At 34.0% G+C, this 25,043-nt stretch overlaps 1 protein-coding gene across 2 annotated transcripts in view; it reads right to left on the bottom strand.

Moving 5' to 3' along the window:
• The window catches only part of LOC140442989 (solute carrier family 35 member F3), a 185,505-nt gene that overhangs the window by 38,262 nt on the left and 122,200 nt on the right, over positions 1-25,043 (bottom strand). The window lies entirely within an intron of this gene.

A 25,043-nucleotide genomic window follows, 5' to 3' on the forward strand; every position in this document is an offset into this window, starting at 1 on the left:
ATTACAAAAAGTTTCGAATGATTTAACCCTTATATATTGTACAAAATTGCACTAAAATGTGCCAACAATATTAATAATAATTATTTACAGAGTATTTATATAATAATAACATCCTAGGTATACTATTTAAATAGAGGAAATGTCAATGTAAAATGGTTTGAGTGTCTATATATTACGCTTCTTATTATGGGTAAACTACCCAGACAATAATATAATAAGTTCGTTTAATATTTAGATCCATGGTAACAGTTTAAGGACTGATTTTGAATTAGGTGATTTTTAAAACACTCTGTACAGCTAGTTTCAAATGCAGCAGCGGGCAGTTTCACGAATTATTTTATCACGTAGACAATAGTAACAGCTTGCACTGGCGTTGCAGTATTAAATAATTTGGGAAGAATAAATAAAATTTTCTTGTGCAAAGATTGTTTTATCATTAAAACAGTAATTACAGTTGAGTCCATGGTTCTTTTGCTTTTATACTCTCAGTTGAAGTGGGAACGGTATGCGCGGAAACGGTCTGATCGGGATGGACAGGGGCGGGGGATCGCTGAAGCAGCGGTCGCCATGTTGCCGGTACTCGTTTAGCGTCATCGCGCGTGTTTAAGCTGTTATAGTCTAGGCGGGATCTGTTTTGGATTGGACATTTTCCATAGGAAGCTATTTTTTTGCTGTAATCCCTTCAGGATGTGCCCAATATCGATAATCACGATATGCGCCATTCGCAAACCCTGTGCTAAATTTTTTATTTAACAAAATCTGAAAACAATTAAAAATTTCTCATTTTTTTGCTCCTATTTTCGTTTATAATTCGGAAAATATTGATCCTAGAGAAAAAATTATAAGAAGTTAAAAGTTTCGTTATTCAATTTTACACAATATTTCGTTAGCTAGAAATTGAAAATTTAATATTTATTGTTGAAAACATAGCAATAAATGGAAAAAAAAGTACAAAAAAATGAAGTTAATCCTTTAAATGTTTTCGACTTTCTAAACTTGACTTACAAGCTCCATATTCCGCCTAGAAAAACCTTTTAATATGTTTAAAAGGTGTGCTAAATTTTGTTAAGATCGGTCGGATAGGTTTTTGCATAATAATTTTGCAATCCAGCCTACTGGAAAAAAATCGCAAATTTTCAAATTTATAGTAGGCCCTAGATAAGGCCTTCAGATAGTTGCAATTTTTTTTACACATAAAGGAAGGCTTAATATTTCAAACGCTTTTTGTAAAATTCAAATCGGTTCACTAGGAAAGCCAAAATTTTTTTTTTAAGTTTTAAACATTTTTTATATATATTAGGCTTATAAACAAATTGAATAACTTTACGAGCTTTAAACATATCAATTTCAAAATTTATACACTTAAAGAACATGAAAAGACGCTTGTTTAAAAAAAGATACATTCGGATTACTGGTTGCCGAGATATTGAAGGTCAAAGTTGGCATACATTTGCCGTGTAACCATAAGTGATAGAGGGCTCGTTTTTAAACAAGTACCCTCGTTTTGTCAAGTACTTTTTCAAGTACATGCCAACATTCATAAAAAAGACAAATAAAAAACCGTTTTCGCGTAAACTGTCGCTCGGAATGCATGAGAGGTGGTGGTGGGGGACATTCACTCGAAATGTGAATCGGCGAGTTCAAAATCATAGCGCGCGCTAAAAATTGCATTATCTTGGCTTCTTGTTAACCAATTTTGCTCTTTTTTTTTGAATCGATGTCTCGGACGACAAGGATTTCAAATATCATATTTTCACATAACATTTTTAATTGCAAATTGGGAAATTTGCAATAAACAATTGTATGTTAAACAAGTAATTGCATTTTTTCTTCATGCATTTTTTTTTGAGCTTGCAATTTATACATTGAAGTAAATTGTTACTTTTAGTAAACAAATATGTATTTATTTGTTTAATTGTTAATAAATAATTTAAATTGTTAAAACAAAAGCGAACGAAAAAAAAAAAATAAAAAATAAAATTTTTTTTTTTCATAAATAAACTTTATTTTGACTCAATCTTCAATAATTTTTTTAAAGTCTTTTTCTTTTTTTGGAAGGATATGTTTAAAGCTCGTAAAGTTATTCAATTTGTTTATAAGTCTAAAAAATGTTTAAAACTTTAAAAAAATTTCTAGGCTCTCCTAGTGAACCGATTTGAATTTTACAAAAAGCGTTTGAAAGTTTGAGCCTTCCTTTATATGTAAAAAAATTTGCAACTATCTGAGTGCCTTATTTAGGGCCTACTATAAATTTTTTTAAATTTGCGATTTTTTCCAGTAGGCTGGATTGCAAAATTATTATGCAAAACCTATCCGACAGATCTTAACAAAATTTAGCACACGTTTTAAACATATTAAAAAGTTTTTCTAGGCGGAATATGGAGCTTGTAAGTCAAGTTTAGAAAGTCGAAAACATTTAAAGGATTAACTTCATTTTTTTGTACTTTTTTTTCCAATTATTGCTATTTTTTCAACAATAAACATTAAATTTTCAATTTCTAGCTAACGAAATATTGTGTAAAATTGAATAATGAAACTTTTAACTTCTTATAATTTTTTCTCTAGGATCAATATTTTCCGAATTATAAACGAAAATAGAAGCAAAAAAATGAGAAATTTTCAATTGTTTTCAGATTTTGTTAAATAAAAAATTTAGCACAGGGTTTGCGACTGGCGCATATCGTGATTATCGATATTGGGCACATCCTGAAGGGATTTCGGCAAAAAAATAGCTTCCTATGGAAAATGTCCATTATGGTCTGAATTTCTACAGATCCCGCCTAGTCTATTATGCCGTTTTTCAACTTCTCGATTTTCATAAGCGGATGGGTGCGATAGTTTTTACTTTTTCGAAATCTATTTTGTGGCCTGTCTGAATATGATGGGCTAGGGCTGAAGTAGTATCGGAATATTTTACATATATAGAATGTTCGTAAATACGGTTATGGATTCGTCGGTTTGTCTCTCCTATGGTACGTGGGCAAGTGAAACAGGTATTTTGTAGGCACCATGATTTTCATTGGGGATTTGGTCTTTTACGGATCTGACGAGATTGGACAACTTGGAGTGAGTAGTGAACATGGTTTTAATGTTTAGAGGGTTAAAAGTTCTACTGATCTTATCAGTTACATTAAGTAGAAAGATTTTGGGTTGATCAGGCGGCAAGGTTTCTTTGTTGGATGGAATGGGGTGTATATGTTTTTGAATGCTTCTATTGATTTGGGTTTTGTGGTGACCGTTTTGTAAGAATGTTTGCCTGGATGGAAAACAAGACTGTTGATAACTGAATTAAGTTGGGCGGGGTGATGATGTGATTGGGCATTGAGATAACGGTTTGTATGGATGGGTTTTCAGTACACGGAATAGGAAAAACTGTGAGTGGGATGTTTCTGAATAAGAACATTAAGGAATGGCAAAGACGCTTGACTCAATTTCCATCGTGAATTAAAGACTTAGATGTATTCTATTCCCATGATGTATTCCAAACATGGGAATACGTGCTTGGCGGAGAAAGGTGATGGATAGGGACGACTGGAGAGAAATTCTTGAGGAGGCTAGGACACATGTGAGTTTGTAAATCCAGAATGATGATGATGATGATGATGTATTCCATTCAGGTGGGAGAGGAAGATCTAATGTGTCTTTACCATGGGGCCAAATGACAAAGGTGTCATCAACGTACCGCAAAAAGCAGATGGGTTTGAGATTTAATGAGATCAGGGCTGTTAATTCGAAATGTTTCATGTAGATATTAGCTTTTACGAGAGAGAGGGGGGATCCCATTGGAGCACCTTTGATTTGACGATAGAAATTATTTTGGAATGAAAAGTATGTATTAGACTTGCAGTGTTTTATAAGAGATAATGTATCTTGGGAGATTTGATGTTTAGAGTACAAGATGGAAATGGTTTCATCGGTAGAAAGGTTGGTGAATAAAGAAACAATGTCAAAACTAACTAGTACATCACATGCTGAAATAGAAATGTTTTTCAGAAGATTAATGAAATAAAAAGAGTTTTTAAAAAATGGTTGTAAGGATAAGGCGAGATGTATTGCCAATTTCTGGATCTTAGGGGGACGTTGGGCTTATGAATTTTTGAAAGGCCGTATATTCTTGGAATTCGGAATGATTTTTCTCTGGCTATAAGAGATTTTTTGATGTCTGGAGTTAAGGTAGACTTATTTAGGATGGATTTGGTCGTTTTTTCTAGATAGCTGGTGGGATCGTTTGGGATGCGTGTGTATTCTGTGGAATTAAGAAGTTTGAACATTTTGCTGAAATAATTAAAAGAGATGAGAATGACGGTTGCATTACCTTTGTCGGCCGAAAGAATGACAATGTCAGGGTTGTTATAAAATTATAAAATTAAGAGTCTTTGACTGATATTTGACGGTGGGGGTTTGGTAGTATGAAGAATTCTTCTGACGACATCTTGTCTGGCAACTTCGACTTGGTCGGAAGAACGATAAGAAATAGCTTTTTCAGTTTGACAAATAATTTTCTATTTTGGGATGGAAAAAAATTGAAGCCCTTTGACAGAGTTTTGGTAGCGGAATCGGATATGTGAATCTCTGAGAAATTGCAAAAAAACAGTTAAAGGTTGTTATGTAGAGCTAAGATTAATATTATTACAAGAATTAATATTTAACTCAACAGTCTTCCGGGTTGAACCACGTCGATTAGCGATTAGGATGAGCTTTCGTCATCCTCTTTGATGTCTTCTTTAGGGCTTCCGAGGTCTCAGTCTCCCAAGCCCCCAGAATATATATATATATATATATATATATATATATATATATATATATATATATATATATATATATACCATACCATACTTCCACCATATTATCCAGACCTAAACCCTATAGAAATAGTTCGGCAGCAAATAAAAACGCCCCAAGAATGTCCAGAGAAATTCTCGCCGCTGCATTTGAAACTAGCTTACTAGGAAAATAGCTGCAATTGTAGATAAAATTAATAAAACACAATTTTTATGATAGAGCTGATAATCCTTAACGTAATGGCATAAACCAGCGATAAAAAATTTCAAAATGATTTAAAATTTTTAATAAACGAAAAATTTTTGATAGTTTAGAAGTTTTGATCGGATTTTTGGAATGGTTTTTAGGCAAATTAGGAACCAGTTTCAGCTTAGTAGACAAATCAGTCTAATTTTTCGCGTGGTAAACTGTTAAGAATTATTATAAATCTTTATAAATTGTTGAATAACTCTATTAGATAAACCAAAGAATGAAATCGTATTCGCCTGTAAATTAGGCAGATAAAGTTGTAGTTCAATTTTTTTAAAAGTATTGTTTTAGTATAGTTATAGGTTTAAAACATTTATCCATGGTAAATATTAGTGGGACCACCACCGATTATGATCAAATTCTGGATCAAAATTATAACAGAAAATGGGATAAAAGTTGAGTAATAAACAAAAGACTAAATACTACTCACACATTTTGTGCAATATACAAGCATTAAAACTGTTATTTCAATTTAAAACCGGACTAAAACTCCCTAAGTGTCTACTTTTTTACAATTATTTCAATAAATTCGGCAGTTATTGTGCGGAAATTTGTTGTTCTTAAAGAAATTAAAAATTAAAATCAACTATCAATCAAAGTATTTTCGTACAAAACGTATTTCAGATTTTTATTCTTGCACTTATATTTATGTATATAAAATAAAACACCTTTTTTTGTAATATTATTGTGATTATTTTATGGTGTATTTATTTATAAATCCTAACAGGGTTTGAAGGTCTAGGGCAGAAAAATTTAAATTTTCCATTACAATTACTATTAACATGTTGTTATTATATAAAACATATTTAATAGTCTTCTTGTAGTCTTTCCATACTTTTTTAATCATTTCCTTCGGCTGATTTCTGTCCAATGCTGTTTCTTTCCAGTTCTCAATAGTATTTTTTTATAGTTCTTTATATACGATCTTTTTCTTAATCTACCTTTACTTCTTTTCCATAGACGGATACCCACTGTATCTTCGACGATCAGTTGAGGATGGCGGCAAATCCATCGTTCTGAAAGTACGAAACGTTGATGTCAAAGTAGATAATCGTTGGTATGACAACGTAGGTGTGGCAGTTTTCAGCGTAAGGAATGTGCCCGCACCTCTCGATAAAATCAACCAATAACAACTTGGAAGGTATATTACCAGCAATGAAGCAGTATGGCACATCTTATTATTTCCAATCCATGAACGAAACCCAGTAATAGTACACTTGGCGGTACATCTCGGGAATCGAGAGCGCGTGCACTTCACCGCAGATAATGTACGTGCAACAGCATTGGTTCCACCTACAACAACTTTAACTGCACTTTGTACCAGGATGATTTATTTGCAAAGACTCTATTTTATTCTCAGATAGATCTTTATTCCAAAATTCTGCATATAGAGACCGTCAGCTTTCTAAGATTTAAGAACTGTCAATGGTCAGTTACTTACTGAAAATCTACGTAATGCCCAAGAATTGAATAAAAGTAGTTATAACATTGATCAGAAATGGGAAATTATAAAAGTAGCAATAATTAAAACAGCAAATGAAAACTTAAAACCAAAGAAAAGAAAACATAAAGACGATGACTAAAGAAATACTACTATTAATGAATGAAAGAAAATCATTCAAAACAAAAAATCCAATTAAATATCATGAAACTGATCGATTAATTAAAAAGAGAATAAAAGAAGCTAAGGAGAGAATGTTACATGAGCAGTGCCAAGAACTAGAAGAAATTGAGAAAAAATATGACTTTTTTAACATGCATAAAAGAATTAAAGAATTAACAGGAATAAGAAAAACACTTCAAACTAGGCAACTAAGAGATGAAAGTGGTGCACTTATAACAGATATAAACCAAAAAATGCAGAGATGGGCACAATATATAGCACAACTTTTTGAAGACAAAGAGAGAACAGAAGCACCAAAAGAATTTAAGGATGATACTGGGCCTGCCATTATACGAGAAGAAATTGAATATGCAATGAAACAAGCTAAAGGTGGTAAATCTCCCGGGCCTGATGAAGTTCCTATCGAATTACTCAAAATTGTGAATAATGAATCTATTGATCTTCTTTTAGATCTATTCAATACCATATATAGAACAGGTATAATACCTAAAGAATGGCTCCAATCAACATTCATACTGCTACCCAAAAAAGCCAATGCAAACGAGTGCAATGAAAATCGCACCATAGCCTTAATGAGTCATGTCTTGAAATTGTTCTTAAAAGTAATTCACAATAGAATACATAAGAAATTAGATGAAGGCATAAGTAATACACAAATGGGATTTAGGAAACGAGATGCACTGTTTGCAGTAAGTGTTCTTTCGCAGAGATGCTTAGATATAAATCAGAAAGTATATGACTGTTTCATTGATTTTGAGAAGGCATTTGACAGAGTGCAGCATAATCGGCTTAAAGAAATTTTATTAAATAAAAACATAGACAGTAGAGACATTAGAATCATATGTAACCTCTATTGGAACCAAACAGCAAAAGTGAAAGTTGAAAATGAACTGACCGAGGATATCCAGATTCGCCGTGGGGTCCTTGTTATTCAATTTATACAGTGAAGCCATCTCAGAATTAGCACTTGCCGAGGTCAGTGAGGGCCTTATAATAAACGGTGAGCCACTTAATAACATAAGATATGCTGACGACACCGTCCTCCTGGCAGGAACACTAGAAGAACTGCAACACCTTGCTGAACAACTAAATATATATTGCAACGATTATGGACTAAAAATAAAATTAAAGAAAACCAAGTTCATGGTATTTACAAAAGCACAAAACATCAAAGTTAAGCTAGTACTAGATAATACAGAAATTAAACACATATCTTCGTACAAATACCTTGGAGCATGGATCACAGAAGATACTGATCAGACAAAAGAAATAAGATGCCGCATTGAAATTACATGGTCAACTTGTAATAGAATGAGAAAACTTTTTTGTAATCGCGATATCAATATATCGCTCCGAATAAGAATGCTTCGATGTTATATTTTCTCTACCCTTTTGTATGGGGTTGAAGCTTGAACACTTAAAAAATCCAACATTAAAAACCTACAAGCATTCGAAATGTGGTGTTACCGACGTATTTTGAAAATATTATGGATGGATCGCAAAACAAACGAACAAGTTCTCGAACAACTAGGAAAACAATGCGAAGTTTTAAATTCCATAAAAATCAGGAAATTGGAATACTTGGGGCACATCATGAGAGGTGAAAAATATGAACTACTAAGGAATATAATGCAGGGAAAAATCAAAGGCAGAAGAAGCGTAGGAAGACGTAAAATCTCGTGGCTACGCAATCTCCGTGAATGGTTTGGATGCAGTTCAATTGAACTATTTAGGGGCGTAATCAACAAAATTATAATTGCCAGAATGATTTCCAATCTCCGATAGGAGCGGAACTTGAAGAAGAAGAATGGTCAGTTGTACACCACTTACATGAACTAAATCTTCTTGAGAATGATTCACATTGAGACACTGTACTCGCTGATGCATCAAATACTGCTCGACCACAGAAAACACGCACGTTATTTTTCATAATATTGACAACCTGCTTCCCGTCTAATCCAAAAGATCTTTGGGAAAAATGAAAGGACTACATGAGTGAATATATTTTACATCGATTGCGCGCTGCGAATCAAAATCCGGACATTCAATTCACACCAAACGTGTATAATTAGGCATTGATTTTGAATGAAGACATATATTTGGCAATAGCTAACAAGGCACTGGTGTAACTGGGAATGCTTGCTCCGAACCGACCAGAAAATGACATTTTCGATCGTGATTGGTAACGAGAAACACTCTGATTCTGACGAACTGGGGATGTTTGTTCAGATAAATCTTCCGCAATTGGTACCAGAACAAAGCATTATAGATGACAGAATTATGCGTGAAATCACAGAACAAAGCGGTGGAATATTTTTCATAGATGCGCCCGGTGGTACAGGCAAGACTTTTCTTCTTTCACTTATTTTGGCAACTATATCACAAAAGTTTACAGTTCCCGGTGCGACTCGCTTTTGCAATAACTATCAACAAAGCACAAGGACAATGGTTGCAAGTGTGTTGACTAAATTTGGAGAATCCATGCTTTTTACGTGGGCAGCTCTATGTGGCCTGCATACGCGTCGGAAATCCTTCTGATTTCTTCGTATACGCAGCAGAAGGAAAAACAAGAAATATAGTGTATCCCACAACACTTTAACAAATATCGAATTGAAACGAAACGCTGCAATGTCACATTTTTTTTTCGAAATATACGTTAATATAATGACTCAAAATGAATTGAATATTTGTCTGTCTTTCCTTTAAATTTATTTTAGCTAGTGGCGTAGAAACTCGCGCAGGTACAGCTAGTTCTCTATATCCTCCTGAGACCTGATGTCCAATTAAATGGACATTTACGTTTTATGTATATTTTTGGAAAGAACTAAATTTACAGCGCCGAGTCCCACGGTCCATCGTAGTGTATATACAAGTGACCCTGACAACAGCGCGCCGTATAACTGTGACCACATTATAACTTAGTTAACCTGTTAATCTCAAGTGACAAAAATGGCGGGCAGTTATAGAAAAACAAATGATGGTAAGTAGCTAATTTTATTAGATTATTAACCTAAATGTTGCTTAGTCTAATAACTTAGGATATTATAAATGCATTCATGCGATGTAGTTGTCTTATCAAACCATTTTTAAATTGTTTTTTATCTAAAACGGGGATGTCCTTTTTTATGGACGTCAGGTCCTTAGGCATACATAAAATATTATATTAGACTTTTTTGTTTCAGCTGTGTTTGGTAATAAAAAATATTTAAGACCCGAAGTTGACATTGAAAGACTTCTTGAATGCCTGGAAAATTCAGATATAGACGTTTCAGATTCTGAAAACTCTGATGACGGCTTTGATCCAAATGAAGAATCGTATCAGCCTCAGCAATCAGATTCGGCCCAACATACAGATGATGAACAAGATACAGAAATGCCACCCGAAGATGAATTAGATAACGTGCCACTCAGTGAACGAAAAAAAAAGGAGAACCGAAATACATGGAAAAAAATGGGTGTTTTTGTCCCTCAGCATATAGACTTTACTGGAATTGTCGATACAGTCTACGAGAGGCAAAATTGGAAAGTTGAAAACTATGTCGGTATGTAGTTTGATGATTCAGATTTTGAGAATATTTGTAATTGTACCAATATTAAATTTTTGCAAGAAAAAGGAAAACCTTTGAACGTTACTCTAACGGAGGTGAAAAAATTTTTTGGAATATCTATTCTAATGTCCTGTCTGAATTATCCACAAATTAGAATGTTTTGGGCTAAGACAACAAAAGTCAACAGCATTGCACAAGCCATGACTCGTGATAGATATTTTCAAATCAGGAGCAACTTAAAAGTAGTTATTGACGCTGATGTGCCTCAAGATCAAAGAAATGCTGACAAATTATTTAAGATCCGGCCTTTAGTTGACAGAATACGAAGAGGTTGCTTGACACTTCCAAGATACAATGAGGTTGCTGTGGACGAACAAATGATACCTTTTACGGGCGTGTGTAACATGAAACAATTTGTTCGAGGTAAACCTAACCCAGAAGGATTAAAAAATTTTGTCTGTGCCACTCCCAAAGGATTAATATTAGACTTCGATATTTATCAAAGGAAAAATACATTTCTGCAGAATGATGATGATGTTAAGAAGTTAGGTGTTGGTCCATCCGCAGTTATTAAGTTATCTACAACGTTATTAGAAGGAACACATGTGTTCATCGATAGATATTTCACCACCTTACCTTTACTTGAGTACATGTTAAACAAAAATATTTTTTTAACTGGTACAATAATGAGATCCAGAATACCCAAAGCAGTTCATGTAACATCGGATAAGGTGATGACTCGATTGGGTCGTGGTTCATCTGAGCAGGATGTAAGAGCTGATGGAAAAATTAACATAGTCCAATGGTATGATATGACATCAGTTATGCTAGCGTCAACTGCATTGAATAGAACCTTCAGATGAATGTAAGCGGTGGTCAAAAAAGGACTCCCGATATATTGAGGTACCTAGACCAAACATTGTTAAAAAGTATAATGAATGCATGGGGGGAATAGATTTAATTGACAGGATGATAAGTTATTATAGAATGGGAGCTAGAAGTAAAAAATGGACAGTCAAAACCATTTTTCACTTATTTGATCTTGCGATTGCCAATTCTTGGATTCTATACAGAGATGACCATAAGCAACTTGGTGATGCTAATAAAACCGTTATGAAGTTCCTGGAATTTAAAATAGCTGTTTCCGAGTTGCTCCTTAAAGACAACATTTCTGAAAATTCTGATTTTGGGAACACTTCAACATTAGTAACTAGAAACAGTTCCAATCCTAGACCATCACTTCAAACTTCTACTAAAAGAAAGATACAACACATTCCTGCAATGGCATCCGAGTTAAAAAATTCTGTTCCAGGTTGCAAGGGTAAAACAAAAGTTTATTGTGAATCATGTGACATATTTTTATGTTTAACGGGAAATAACAATTGCTTTAAACAGTTTCATTTATAATAATTTTGTATTGATGCGATCCTGATGTCCTTTTGAATGGACATAATTTTTTTCATATTTAACAACAAAATAAAAATTTAGAAAAATTTACATGTGTTTTTATAATCAACATCATACGAATTTTACTATTTAATCAAAAAAAAAAAACAAAAAGAATCAGCTCAGGTCTCAGGAGGTTATTCTTGACTGCTACTATTACTATTATTTGGTAAATTTTTGATTCTTATTTTTCTAATTGCTTCTGCTACTTTTTGGAATTCTTCATCACACTAATCTTTTGTTTTGTGTAAAGGTTACTTTATTATTGATTAAAACTACTTCTATTATGCTTTACCACTTTTTTACTGGGTCTGATGTTTCTGGTTCTTCATTTAGTCTGCTGGTTATTCGTTTTTTGTACTTTTCTGTAGGATTTTCTCTTAGTATATCTATGACATTTATCTGTTTTCTTTGATCATACCATTATTATATCTAAATGTATATGTAATGTAATGGAAAACAGGGAGAGTGTACACAGAAAGAAGGTATGAGAAGAAAAAATAAGAGAATTAATAAAGTAAAAGAAGATTTGTATTGTAAAAGAAGAGCATCTGCCAAGGAATCTTAAAGAAATATAGCGAACTTTAAAATGATTCATTTTTTTAATATTATAAATTTCGGGATAATATTGCAAGGCATATTAAATTGCATTCTTTACTGATCATGCCAATATTTTTCAGCCAAAATTGGCGGAAGCAGATACCATTATTTCCGCCGTTATTTTTCATATTTATTATCTTATATACATACGTAGCTAATATTTCATATAACGCATTAAAAAATTATTAAATTCACACTAGGTTTAAATGTTTGATCTACCACTAGGTATTTTATAAATATAATTAAAAAGCATTTTCCAATAAACCTCTCAAATTCTTTAAGATTTGTGTTAAGATTTACATGGAAAATACAAATATTACGTATAGTTTATCACATGGAAGCTAAAAGGTATTTATTGTGCGTTTTATAATCTAAAATTTGAGTTTTATCAAATTAAATTGACCGACTGCGAAATAAAAAACAGCTGGAGATCATCTTAAAGTCCGCATTACATTTACGAGTACTCGGATCCGAGTTACTCTACTCGGAGTGCAACTCGGAAGTATAAACGTCTACTCGGAGCCTCTTGTCACTCGGATCCGAGCTCGGATTGAAGTTGAACGCAAACCGAGTAGCAGTACGAGTTCCTGTCAGTTCCTGTACGAGTGAACGTCAAAGTGGTGGAAATTCCAAATTAATAATGGCGGAACTAAGATTTTCTGCAGATCAAATGGATCAATTTATCTATCTTTACCTTGTTTTGAATGTTTATGGAATGTGAAACTGAAGGAGTATCGGGACATTATCAAAAGAAATAAGGCGTACTAGACTATTGCGGATATCATGACCATTACCACTTACCACATTTATTTTTCTCCTTTAAAATGTTTAATAACACTAATGCAACAGCAGCTCGTCTCTTTCTTGATGGCGCCATTTTTAAATTCTCTTTAAAACAACTCTGATCGCTTGGATTTAATGTAAACGATCGCAGTTCTACTCGTAAATCAAATCCGAGCTACTCGGATCTGAGTACTCGTAAATGTAAAGCGGACTTAAAAGAATTTTCTTCATGTCTTCTTCTGTCTTGTTCAATTAACAAGAGTTGCAGTGTCATAGAAGTTTAATATATGTTTATAGTCTCTTAAGAGACAAGTCTTTTAAAGCATATTTCTCATTAGTTATAACTGTATTATTTTCATATTGATTTGAGCATCTTAGGCATACTTTAATCTTATAAATTATGTTTTTAGTCTCTTAGGACAATATTTGTGTTTGTCGATGTATTTTAGCCTCTTAAAAATATTTGAAATATCTTAAAACATATTTACAATCTCTTAAGAATAATTTTGATCTTTTAAGAATTGTGCTTAATTTCTTTCGCCCATTCTAGTCATTTAAGAACCAAATTATCTCTTGAAGTACATTTATAGTCTAATGAGACATATTTTAAATCTTTTAGAACAAGTTCTTAGTCTCTTAAGACAATATTACTCTTTTAAGACGCACTTTAGACACTTTTGTAATCTCCTAACAAGAATTTTAAGTCTCTTAGGATGGTACTAGTCTTTTAAGGAATATTTTAGATTTTTAAAATATATTTATAATCTACTACAGGGCTTCCCAAACTTATTTGTACTGTGACGCCCTTGGGACTTCGGTATTTTTTTGCGAAGCCCCCTCAACCCAACTCCCAATAATACTTATAAATTTTAGTACTTTCCTAGTAACAGTTATAACAAAAACACTGTTTGAACATTTATAATTTTTATTAGAAATTAAGAACGAGAAAATCAAAACAGGCACAAAAATGAAAAGGGATATTTATTTATGTAACTGGCCGGTGAATGTAAGGGATGTGCTTGCTTTTTTGAGCACAGCTTATGAAACCGGGGCTCCAGTTTGGAAATTACCACTCTCTCTTCTTTTTCTAAGTTTATAATTGACCTTTACTTTTTTTTAATTACTGCAACTGCAGAAAAGCCCGTTTCGATTAAGTACGAATTTGCAAATGGTAATAAAACCTTTAATGCAGCATTGCTGGTGACATGATATTCATGAGAAAGTGAGCTCCACAATTCACAAACAGTTTATCGTTGTGGTATTGAAGCTTTAGGCTGGAATCACAGGACAATTCTGTCAGTTGTTCTTCTTTCTCTGTTGAAAGTGTCGATGGCGTGGATGACAGGAAAGGGTTTCTGACCCAGTCATTGGGTTATTGCTCCATTTCTTCGGGAAAATATTTGTCAGTGTTCGCTCGATGATAACATGTGTTGTGTAAACATATTTTTTTAAGAGCGATAAAGGATTTCTATCGATTTTTCTTGAAGAATACCTTGTAAAGCAGGGAAACAGTCAATTTCTTGATCTTCTAATTTTCTCTTCTTCTTAAACCCAGTAATTTTATCTGCCAATTGCAGGATATGAGTATTGTTTCCCTGCAAAGTCTTATTAAGATCATTTAATTTGTTAAATGTCACAGAGGTATGCTAATTTTATTATAAACTTTGAATTAATAAAGTTTTGCGCATTATCATGTGAATACGTATAATTTTTTTTCTTAATTCGTATACACTTGCGAGTCATTGCCTTTCGACAGCCAACGAGAATTGCAGTAATAAATTAAAAAGGTTCTCGGCCCCCATTTCTTCACAAAGTTAATGGAAAAGTCTTGATTTCATGGGTCATGTTTTAATTCTCTAATGCACTTAATTCAGGTATAATGTTCTTTGCTGCTAAGGCCTCTCTTTGTAAGACACAATGTGTCCATTTTACACTTGAAGCCTTGGTTTTGATGAGAGCTTGTAGTCCTCCATACTGTCCACACATCGCTCGGGCACCATCCGTACACACGCCTATAAAGTTATCCCAGTTAATGTTATTTTCAGTCATATATGAGTTTAAAATCTCGAATAAATCAGTAAATCTACAACTTTCACATATTTTTCTGCAAAGTAACAAACCTCACATATATTTGTTTCTTGTATGTACCGTATATAATATATCAATTGAGCATTATCATCATGACTATCAGTCGCCTCGTCTATAGTTTATTTTTATGAACGAGAGAGTAATTAGCATAATTTTAACTGGTACCTCCGACCACTCCATGGGCGTGCTCAAGATTAATTGAAAAATTACTTTGAATAATTGTAAAAAATAAATGAATTATTTCAGTGTTATAAAGTGTTATGTGTATGTAAACAAAAGTGACCTCTTTTATCACACACTATATTAGAACTGACTGGCCTACATTAAAAAGGGTTTTAAAAAATTCACATTTTTTTTAATTTTTAAAAATTACAAAAGAGAAAAAGAGTTTTTAAAACCGTCTAAGGTATGTTAAATAGATGAATAAAAATATTAATATAAAACTTACAGCTACTTGTTACAAATCCAAATCAGATTCAGAAGATGAACTTTCAGAACCAAGATTTATAATAACTGGCTCGATCATTTTATCAGTAATATTGTCCAGCTTCCACATTTTTTCCTCTTCTTTAATAGTGTGATTTACTGCCTTTTCCCAGTTTTCAGGTTTTACATTATTTACGGCCTGGAAAAACAACTGTTTAACATCATGAATTTTAAAAGTGGTATTTTTTCTTGAAACTTCACTCTTTATCTGTGCCCATACCAGTTCAATCGGGTTTACTTCACAATGAAAAAATATGGTGGGGATCTAAGTACTGCCATTCCACGATTTTTGGCAATTTCATCAATTTCGTATTTTTTAAATTTTTCTTTATGAAGGGTACACAACGAATAAAGTTCCTTTCTTATAGATCCGGGATGGTACGTAATATTTTTTGAACTCAGCCAATTCTGCAAGTCTTTTTTTAACCACTTGGTTGTGGGCAGTCCTTCTATAAGATAAGTCTGGAGTGATAACTTGCATTATCCATTACTATTACACAGTTCTTAGGAAGAAGATCTATCATTTGTTTGAACCATTCTTGAAAGACATCAGCGTTCATGTCTTCATGGTAGTCACCGGTACGAGTTGATTCAAAAGTTAATAAACCACCTTCAACAAAACCGTCTGAACTGCCAATGTGTACTATTATCAGCCTGCGTCCCTTTCCTGATGGTGGGTTTAAACCAGTAGATAAGTTATTTACAAAAGCGTGCCTTTGACTTGTAACAGTTTCATCCTGCCAAAATTTATTTGGTGTATGACCCTCGTTGATCCATGTTTCATCAAGATAAAATATTTTTCTTTTTTGGTTTCTCATTTCCTTTATGGTTCTTAGAAAATGTCTTCTCCATATGACAATATCGCTTCTTTCTAATAAAATAGACTTTCTGGGATTCTTTTTCCAGCGGAAGCCTATTTCTTTTAAAAGTTTCCATAACGTACTTCGACTCATTTCTGGGTAATCCTTATCATCTCGAACTGAGACAAGAACTTTATCCAATGTTGGAAATTCTTGTCTAAAGAAGAATTCATGCACTTTCCGTCGAAGTCCTTCTTTAAAATGATATTCTATTTGAAATTTTGGTTTCCCTGGAGCATTACGTGGCATTTGAAAACTACCACATTTCTCTTCTTTAATAACTCTGTAAATCGTAGATTTCCCAACACCAAGTGTACTGCTAACTAACTCAACGGTCTCATCAACACTTTCACATAAACGTTTGTCTGTAAATGATTTAAAACAATTAAATATTAATGTTTTTTCATTAACTGTTAAAGGACCAATTTTTCGGCGTTTACACGGCACTTCCAAATTTTCCATAACACTAGTATACACAATAAACTGCACCTTGCAACTGAAGTACCTACTTTTAGTGAACTGTTAAGAATTTTGAATACGCCACTTGGACCTTCCTACAAAATGGAAAAACCCACTATCACATTTTCTGTGGAATAAGTTTAGAAGGTAATTATCTAGTCAATTACTGTCGTAGATTCCTGGAATTAAAGAATTAAATGTTTGATTGTTGAAACCCTTACTTCGTGGAATGCACTCATTTCAGATAAAATAAAACGTTTTATTTTATCTAAAGAATTAAACTTTATTTTGCAAATAGGTAGGTACTTATTTAACTTTTATTGGTTATATATAACCAATAAAATAAACATCTTACATTTCTTGCAAATTCATTAGTACCTGTTAACCTCCATCACTCCGACACTGGCAACCTTATTTAGGGATTAGTAATCCTCACAACTATTGTATTCTATTCTGCTCCAACCTTTATACCTGGTGGTCATAGTCAATTTAAAATTGTTTTCCTATATACTTTTGTAAACTTGTTGACAAATATCTGTTTTTCATTGAGTCACCCGTATCAACAGTTTAGGGATTTGCATACATAATTTATTGTTTTATTACTCTCTCATACATAAAAATACACTATAGTTGAATTGCAAATAAACCTGAAAGTTTTCCCACAATTTGCTCATTATTATCTTCTGCCATGTCGTGAATACGGTCACTAACCGCATTGTTTGAACGGGGTACATTTTTTATTTCTTTAGCTGCCGATTCTCCAATCATCACTGTTACCATATCAACCACTGCAGGTAAGATCAGTTCCTCAGCGATCGTATGTGGTTTTTTTACATTTGGCAACACGGTCAGCTACCATGTAAGAGGCGAGCAATGCTTTGGTAGGAATTGATGCTCTTGTGCTCTTGAAACCAAAGCCGTGGTCTGATGTTTTAGCTTTGGCAATTTTCTTACAAAAAAGTCTCTTGGCTTACCTTGTAAATTACTGTGAGTTGATTCCAAATGCCGTTTTAGTTTATTAGGAAGCATACTTTCAGCCGCCAACACTTTGTGACAAACACATTGTGGAAGTTCTAAATTCCCTTTAGTAACGGAAGTAAATCCAAAATTAAAATATTGGTCGTCATATTTCCTATATTTCTTCTTTTTATTTAAATTAACATTACTGCTCTCGCCAGATTCTTCACTTCGTTTTCTATTCTTTTGAATATAAGTATCCATTGTTGATAGCAAAAAACTCCTCGTAAGTAATAAAACAAATCAAAAGCTTGACTAAATAACAATGCGCCCGGCGCTCACTTGACTCCAGTGTTGCCAATGTCCGGATAATTATCCGATTTTTTGATAATTTTAGATAATTACGCACAGTTTGGGAAGCCCTGATCTATTAAGTTGTTTTTCTTAATTAGGTTATAACTGTTCATGAAGAGTATCTTTTGACTATTTTAGTCATTTAAGATATGCTCTTAGCCTTATAGGACCATATTGGTCCCCTAGGTTAGAACAGTTATAGTGTCTAAGGGTGGCCGCACACAGAAACAGCAAAACTGTTTTAGTCAAAAACGTTTTTGTTTGAAACGAAAACGTTTTTGTTTCTACAAGAAACATTTTGTTTTCAAGAGAAACAAAATGTTTGCACAAACCATACTGCAATCAGTTTTATTAAAGATGTCGACAGATAGCGACGAAATTGCACTAGTTTTCTGGCAGTGGTTCCTCCTACAGGACGAAAAAACACAAAATAAAAGACAATTTTGGGTGCATCCTATAAATGAGAAAAGAATCTGGCCTCAATCAGTACAATTAATTTTTCTGCGTCCACTTCCATGATACACACAATATAAACAAGCAAAATATCGCTGTTTCCACATGTGCTTCTTGTTGACTACTCGAGGGGTTTCAAGAAGGGAATTCCAAAAACACGTTGCGCCTGCGTACATTAAAATGTTTTGACACAAAACGACGATCCGGTAATCAACATCAATCAGTCTGACTGAAACTAAATGAGCCTAAATATGCTTTAGACACACGAGTAATTAGTGTGCGTCAGCTCATTTCATTTATATGGAAACATCAGCATCGGACTCGTTTAGTCAAAAACGTTTTTGACTAAAACAGTTTTGCTCTTTCTGTGTGCGGCCACCTTTAGACATATTTATAATATCTTTATAATACCTTTTAAAACAAATTCTAGTTACTAAAATCATATTTCTAACTACTTAAAACAAATTGGTAGCATTTAAGACACGTTTGTACTAAAAATAGATAAAAGTTTTCTGTAATATCTGTAATATTATTGTGTCTAATTTTTTAATATAATTTGAGCATAACAAAACCAAAGATGATACTTACTATATCTATGTAAATTGACTCTAAATTGACTAAATTCACATGATTTTATAAAACCTCACAAAGGTTAACGTTTTATGTATAAAATTGCTATCAGACCTCTTAAAATACGTTAATTATCGTCTAAATGGTCTAGATTTTTCTACTTTTCGTTTAAATCTACAACCAGACAAGCCCAATTTTTCATACTCTCCAGTTTTGAACATGTCTCATTTAAGTCATAATAGAATGATTTATCTCATTACTACATTGATATTCTTCTTGTAGTCTTAAAAATGTCATGAGAACACTTAAATAACTGGCTTCGAACTGAACCGTCCCTCTAATATTCAGTCGGCCGTCTAAATCACCATACCAACTTCCTTCAGCAGTTCCTCGGTTCTTGTCTATTAGCTCATTCAGTTATAGGGAAAACTATTGAGATTTTCTACATTGTGGGTCTGATAACCGTATTTGGAGCTACTTAAAAATACCCGTTAAACTGTATCATGGCGATAACAATCACAAACAGATAAAAAAATGACATTTGGAAATAAAACACCCCATTACACGTCATTAATGACCAAACTATGTATTATTTTTATTATTATAAGCATAAATATATTGTTACAATGAAAAGTGCTTAACAACATATTTTCTTACGCTTGGCCAATGATTAAATTCAAAATTTCCTAGAATTCATGATGGGCACGTGATTTCGACTACATTTCACCACTTAAGGCGCGAGATTTTAGATGACTAATTTCATTAAATATTTGCAAGACTATAGTAGAAAATACAATTGAACACAATATACCAATGCTGTTTTGTTGCTTAGATTACATAAAGACGATTCAATTCAGTAAAATGAGATCTCCTCTGCAGTATAATGGTAAATATGGAGGTACCTAACCTCCTAGTTAAACTAAAAAGAAATCTGTTTGATAAAAAGGCTCAAGGAATGAGGAGGATACCTTTTATGAATGATAAGACAAATAAGAGATACAAAAAATTATTTGTCGCCTGTATTGATTTTTCTTTTACAAAAGTATTCTTCCCAATCTATAAAGACCAATAAAATACACGGTTAACGGAGTAGGATAGGATAAGCAATTTAGTTCATTATGAATAAAAACTACAACAGAACGTGACATCTTCGTTATGTAGCCTATTGAGATAACCCGTACTTGTACCACATTACCAAAGTGTCATGTCTGCCGTCGAGTCCTACTCTGCTGCAATTTACATCGTATTATATAGAAAAGTTTAGGTTTTCCCCCAAGAATGTTGTTTTCCAATGAAATAGTACATAATATCAATGAAAATATCAACTTGCTCTAAAATTTAAATATTTTAAATGTAAATAAAGTCCTATATTCCATCAAATCATTTACCTGATCCAAAAAAAGTTCAGTGGTTTTAACTGATTATTTTGACAATTTAAAGACAGTTAATCAATTAGAAGGCTGGAAAACTGTATTAAATTTAAAACGTATTCATACTAATACAAGAGTTTATTGAGTACTTAAAAACAGATTTACAAAATCCATTTTTTTAAATATAAATATACACACAAAGCTAAAAGTTTAATTTGGATTAACTGAAAGAACTTCATAATATGAGAGAACCGTAAATAAAATTTTATGTAATTTTCTGCTGTAGCTTGGACATTTTACGCATAGCAACACAGGTGAACATGATACATAATATTGTTTATCCAGATTTAGCCATATGGTTCACACTCGCTCTAAGGGGAAAATTCACTTTTCCCAGATACCTACGGTATCAAAACGATTGAGCTCTGGTGGGACTCTTTCCATGTTATCAAGCTCTAGCTGACTTGGTATGCTGGAGGATCTCCCAAAAATTTTTGTATACATCTGGACGTCTTATAGAACATCTTATAGAGATGTTCATTTAGACCTAGTTGTTTTATGTTCTCTAGAAGGTTTTTGGGAATAACACCAGTAGTAGATAGAATAATAGGTATCTGGATACTTTCACGTATCCAGATACTGGAACACGCAAATTATTGGTATTAGGTACAGCCACATCAATAAGTGTTTGCTAGTAAGTTTATTACCTAGTATCAGATCCGGTCTATTATGTGCCACTGGTTAGTTTGTGAGCACAGTGCGGTCCCAGTATAGCTTGTAGTTGTCATTTTTAAGTTTTCTGTCAGAGACGTATTGTTAATATGGAAGATGGTCGGTTTGGAGAAGTCCCAGTTTGTCAGCTATTTCTTGGTGAATAATCTTTCCTACTGAGTCATAGCATTCTTTATAATCAGTTCCGACAAAGGCCTGGCAGCCTGGTGGCCTGGTAGCCTGGTAATATCTTCGAGCGTGATAGTCTGCGGACTAGTACGCACTCCGCGGTGCATCGCCCCGCCTCGAATTTTCCCATTGGCTCGACTGGCTTGACCTGGAAATCTATTTATCACTCAAACAGCGCATTAAAATATTGACGATTTTCAGGTCAACCAAGTTAGTCCCTCACGATCTCTCCTAGAGCTTAGTGCTCTGGGGGCGCTGCTTCCTGCAATTTTCCATACTCTGTGGCTAAGAGTTATTTTTCAACTTGATGTTTTTTTTTCGACGAAGAATTTGTCATGTAAGAAATATCTTGCCTTTTTTAAGCTAAGACACCGAAGCTAAACATTTTTACAAGTCCATACCCAGTAAATGAACTTGGGTAGAGGAGCATTCGACAGTGTTATTCAAAATCCTCTACAGAGCGTCCGAGGATCAGAAGGTGTATAGACATTATTAATTACCCCGAGACGACAGTAAGACGTTGGATGATTTTTTTGTGCTTGGCATCCATATCGGCATTTGTCATTTTGGACTTGAGGATCTTTAACAATATATTTCAGGTAATTTTTAGTTGGAATAACCTGATCCTGAATGGCAAGTAGGAAACCCTCAGTCTCGGGAAACATCTTTCCTGATGTCAACCAATAGTTCGACGCTGTATTGTCGACATATTCTTGACTGATCTCATTGAGATGTCGCCCATGCAGAAGTTTACTCATCCAGGTGCGCATTTTTTCTTGCTTAGTCAGGTTTATGCGCATTTCTTGTTCCCTTAGTTTAAGCGGCGTTGTATCATCTACTGCGCAAATTGCTCGATGTAAGGTAGATGTCTCAGCCTGCACCTGAAAATAAGTTCTTAAATTAGCAAACTGTTTATTCAGTTGTTCACCTATGTCTAGAAGTCCTCTTCTCCCTTGATATCGCGGTAATGTTGTTCCCTCTACTGCACTGCGCGGATGGTGTTTTTGCGCCTTTGTGAGAAGTGTTTTTACTTTCCGCTAAAGACTCTCGTAAAACAGGCGTACTTATTTAATGCCTTAAACAAACTTTTACTATTAAGATATGACCAATTTAGTTATCTTACTTTTCGTACGAACTCGGAAGTTAGTTCGGTTTTCATTTGTTTATGGTCAATTTTCCGCACTTGCTTTATTCCGAGATATTTGTACATATCATTTTCACCCATTGTCTTGATGTTTTGGTCATCTTTCATATAGATCCCTCCGGGCTGAACCTTTCCTCTGACTATATTTAGTATACGGCACTTGTCTAGTCCAAAATGCATACTGATATCATTTGAGAAAGTGTTTACAGTTTTTAGTATTTGATCTAGGTGGGTTCGAGTGGAAGCCATGCTTTTTAAATCATCCATATACAACAGATGATTAAGCTTCGCCAAAACAGTAGTGTTATTTTTGATGCTAAATCCTGAGGCAGTGGAGTTCAGCAGCTGAGATAGTGGGTTCATCGCTAGGCAGAACCAAAGTGGACTCAACGAGTCCCCCTGGAAATGGCCCCGGTTAATTTGGATATCTTCAGATTAGATATTGGTTTCACCAGGTATTTGAAAGTGAATTTTAGTCTTCCACTCTGCCATTATATACTATTATAATTAATAATATTCTAACTTTTAACTTTGTGTGTGTTTGCTTTATTTGTTTGTATTTATATTTTGAAAAAATGGATTTTGTAAATCTATTAATAAGTACTCAATAAACTCTTGTGTTATGGGGCAAAGGGGTAGAATGCGAAAACATGGAGTTGCTTCCAGTTTACTCCACTTAGCCTCTTCTACTCAAATCCGACTCTCACCTTCACGCTGGTGTCCCCTGTTAAATCAAGCAACCCAACTGGAGATCCAGTATCCAACCTGGGTGGAAAGTTGGGTCGAAAACGGACGAGAGCGGGTGAACTGGTCCTTCAGGTTGGGGGTTGGGCGTAGGGTTAATACCCGACACCGTAAAAAACAACAGGTTACGAGAAATCAAAATAAAGTTTCCGGACTGAAATCTAGACGACGACTTGGCGAGAAAAAGGACAAAGAGTTACAATTAAGTACGTGGAACGTGAGATCCTTATATAGAACTGGAGCATTGCGAGAACTCCTTTACATCCTGGATAAATATAATATAGACATCATAGCGCTTCAAGAAGTTACGTGGTTGGTAAAAATATACGAGAAAAAGAAATATAAAATGTAGGCTCAATTCACAAAGCGAAGCGCGAAAATTTTATAAAAATGTGAACCACAACAGAAAAGAATTTAAACCTAGAATGACCATAATAAAAAGTAAGGAAGCCGAAATTATCAATGAGCCGGATCAAATAGTTGAGAGATGGGCGGAGAATTTTGTTAAGAAATTAAATAGAGGCAACCGAAAAGTGACTGACATAAATGAACACAGTGGAGACGTAGACGATGAGAGGGAGAAAAATAATATACCAACAGAAGAAGAAGTTGCGAAGGCAATAAAAAGGTTAAAAAACAACAAATCCCCTGGAGAAGATGGTATACCCCCTGACCTGTTCAAGTATGGAGCAAACGCGCTTAAAAAAATACATAATAAAACTTGTTGCATTCATTTGGAGAGAAGGAAAACTCCCAGATAGTTAGAATGTAGGTATTATAATACCTACTCACAAGAAAGGGGATCCACTAATATGTGACAACTATCGAGACATTAACCTCTTAAATCCGGCTTACAAAGTACTGGCTTATATACTTTATGATCGTTTACTAGTATATACTGAGGAAAAAATAGGCAAATACCAATGTGGATTCCGAAAAGAAAGGTCAACAATTGATCAGATTTTCCTTCTCAAATTAAACCTTAGAAATCACATATGAATATGGAATCGATACCCACCACCTCTTCATAGATTTTTAAAAGCGCTTATGACAGTGTAGACAGAAGAGCACTTTATAATGCCATGGCAAAACTAGATATTCTGTCGCATCTAATAACATTGGTAAAGACAACTCTTTCGAAAGTTGAGTGCAAAGTCAAGATACAAAACAGAGTGTCAAGGTCTTTTCAAACACATACTGGATTACGCTAGGGAGACAGTCTATGGTGCCTATTGTTTAACATCGCGCTAGAAAGAGCCATAGAGAAATCGGGCATAACAACCAGAGGTACGATCATCAATAGAAGTGTACAGATATTGGCCTACGCAGATGACATTGACATAGTAACACGGACAAAAAGAGACCTGGTACAGGCTTTTGAAACAGAAAAAGCCGCGAAGACAATGGGACTGCAGGTCAATGTATCCAAAACAAAATACATGAAGGTCACAAACAGCATACAACTAGCGGCACCACAAGATCTGGTGACTGAAGCACACACATTCGAAGGGGTCTCGGAGTTTATATATCTTGGAACACAACTAAATAACAGCAACCTAGTAAGCGTAGAAATTAAGAGAAGAATATACCCGGCGAACAGAGCTTACTTTGGACTAAACCAGCTCT

The sequence above is a fragment of the Diabrotica undecimpunctata genome, chromosome 6 (assembly GCF_040954645.1).
Source record: "Diabrotica undecimpunctata isolate CICGRU chromosome 6, icDiaUnde3, whole genome shotgun sequence".
Taxonomy (NCBI): Eukaryota; Metazoa; Arthropoda; class Insecta; order Coleoptera; family Chrysomelidae; genus Diabrotica; species Diabrotica undecimpunctata.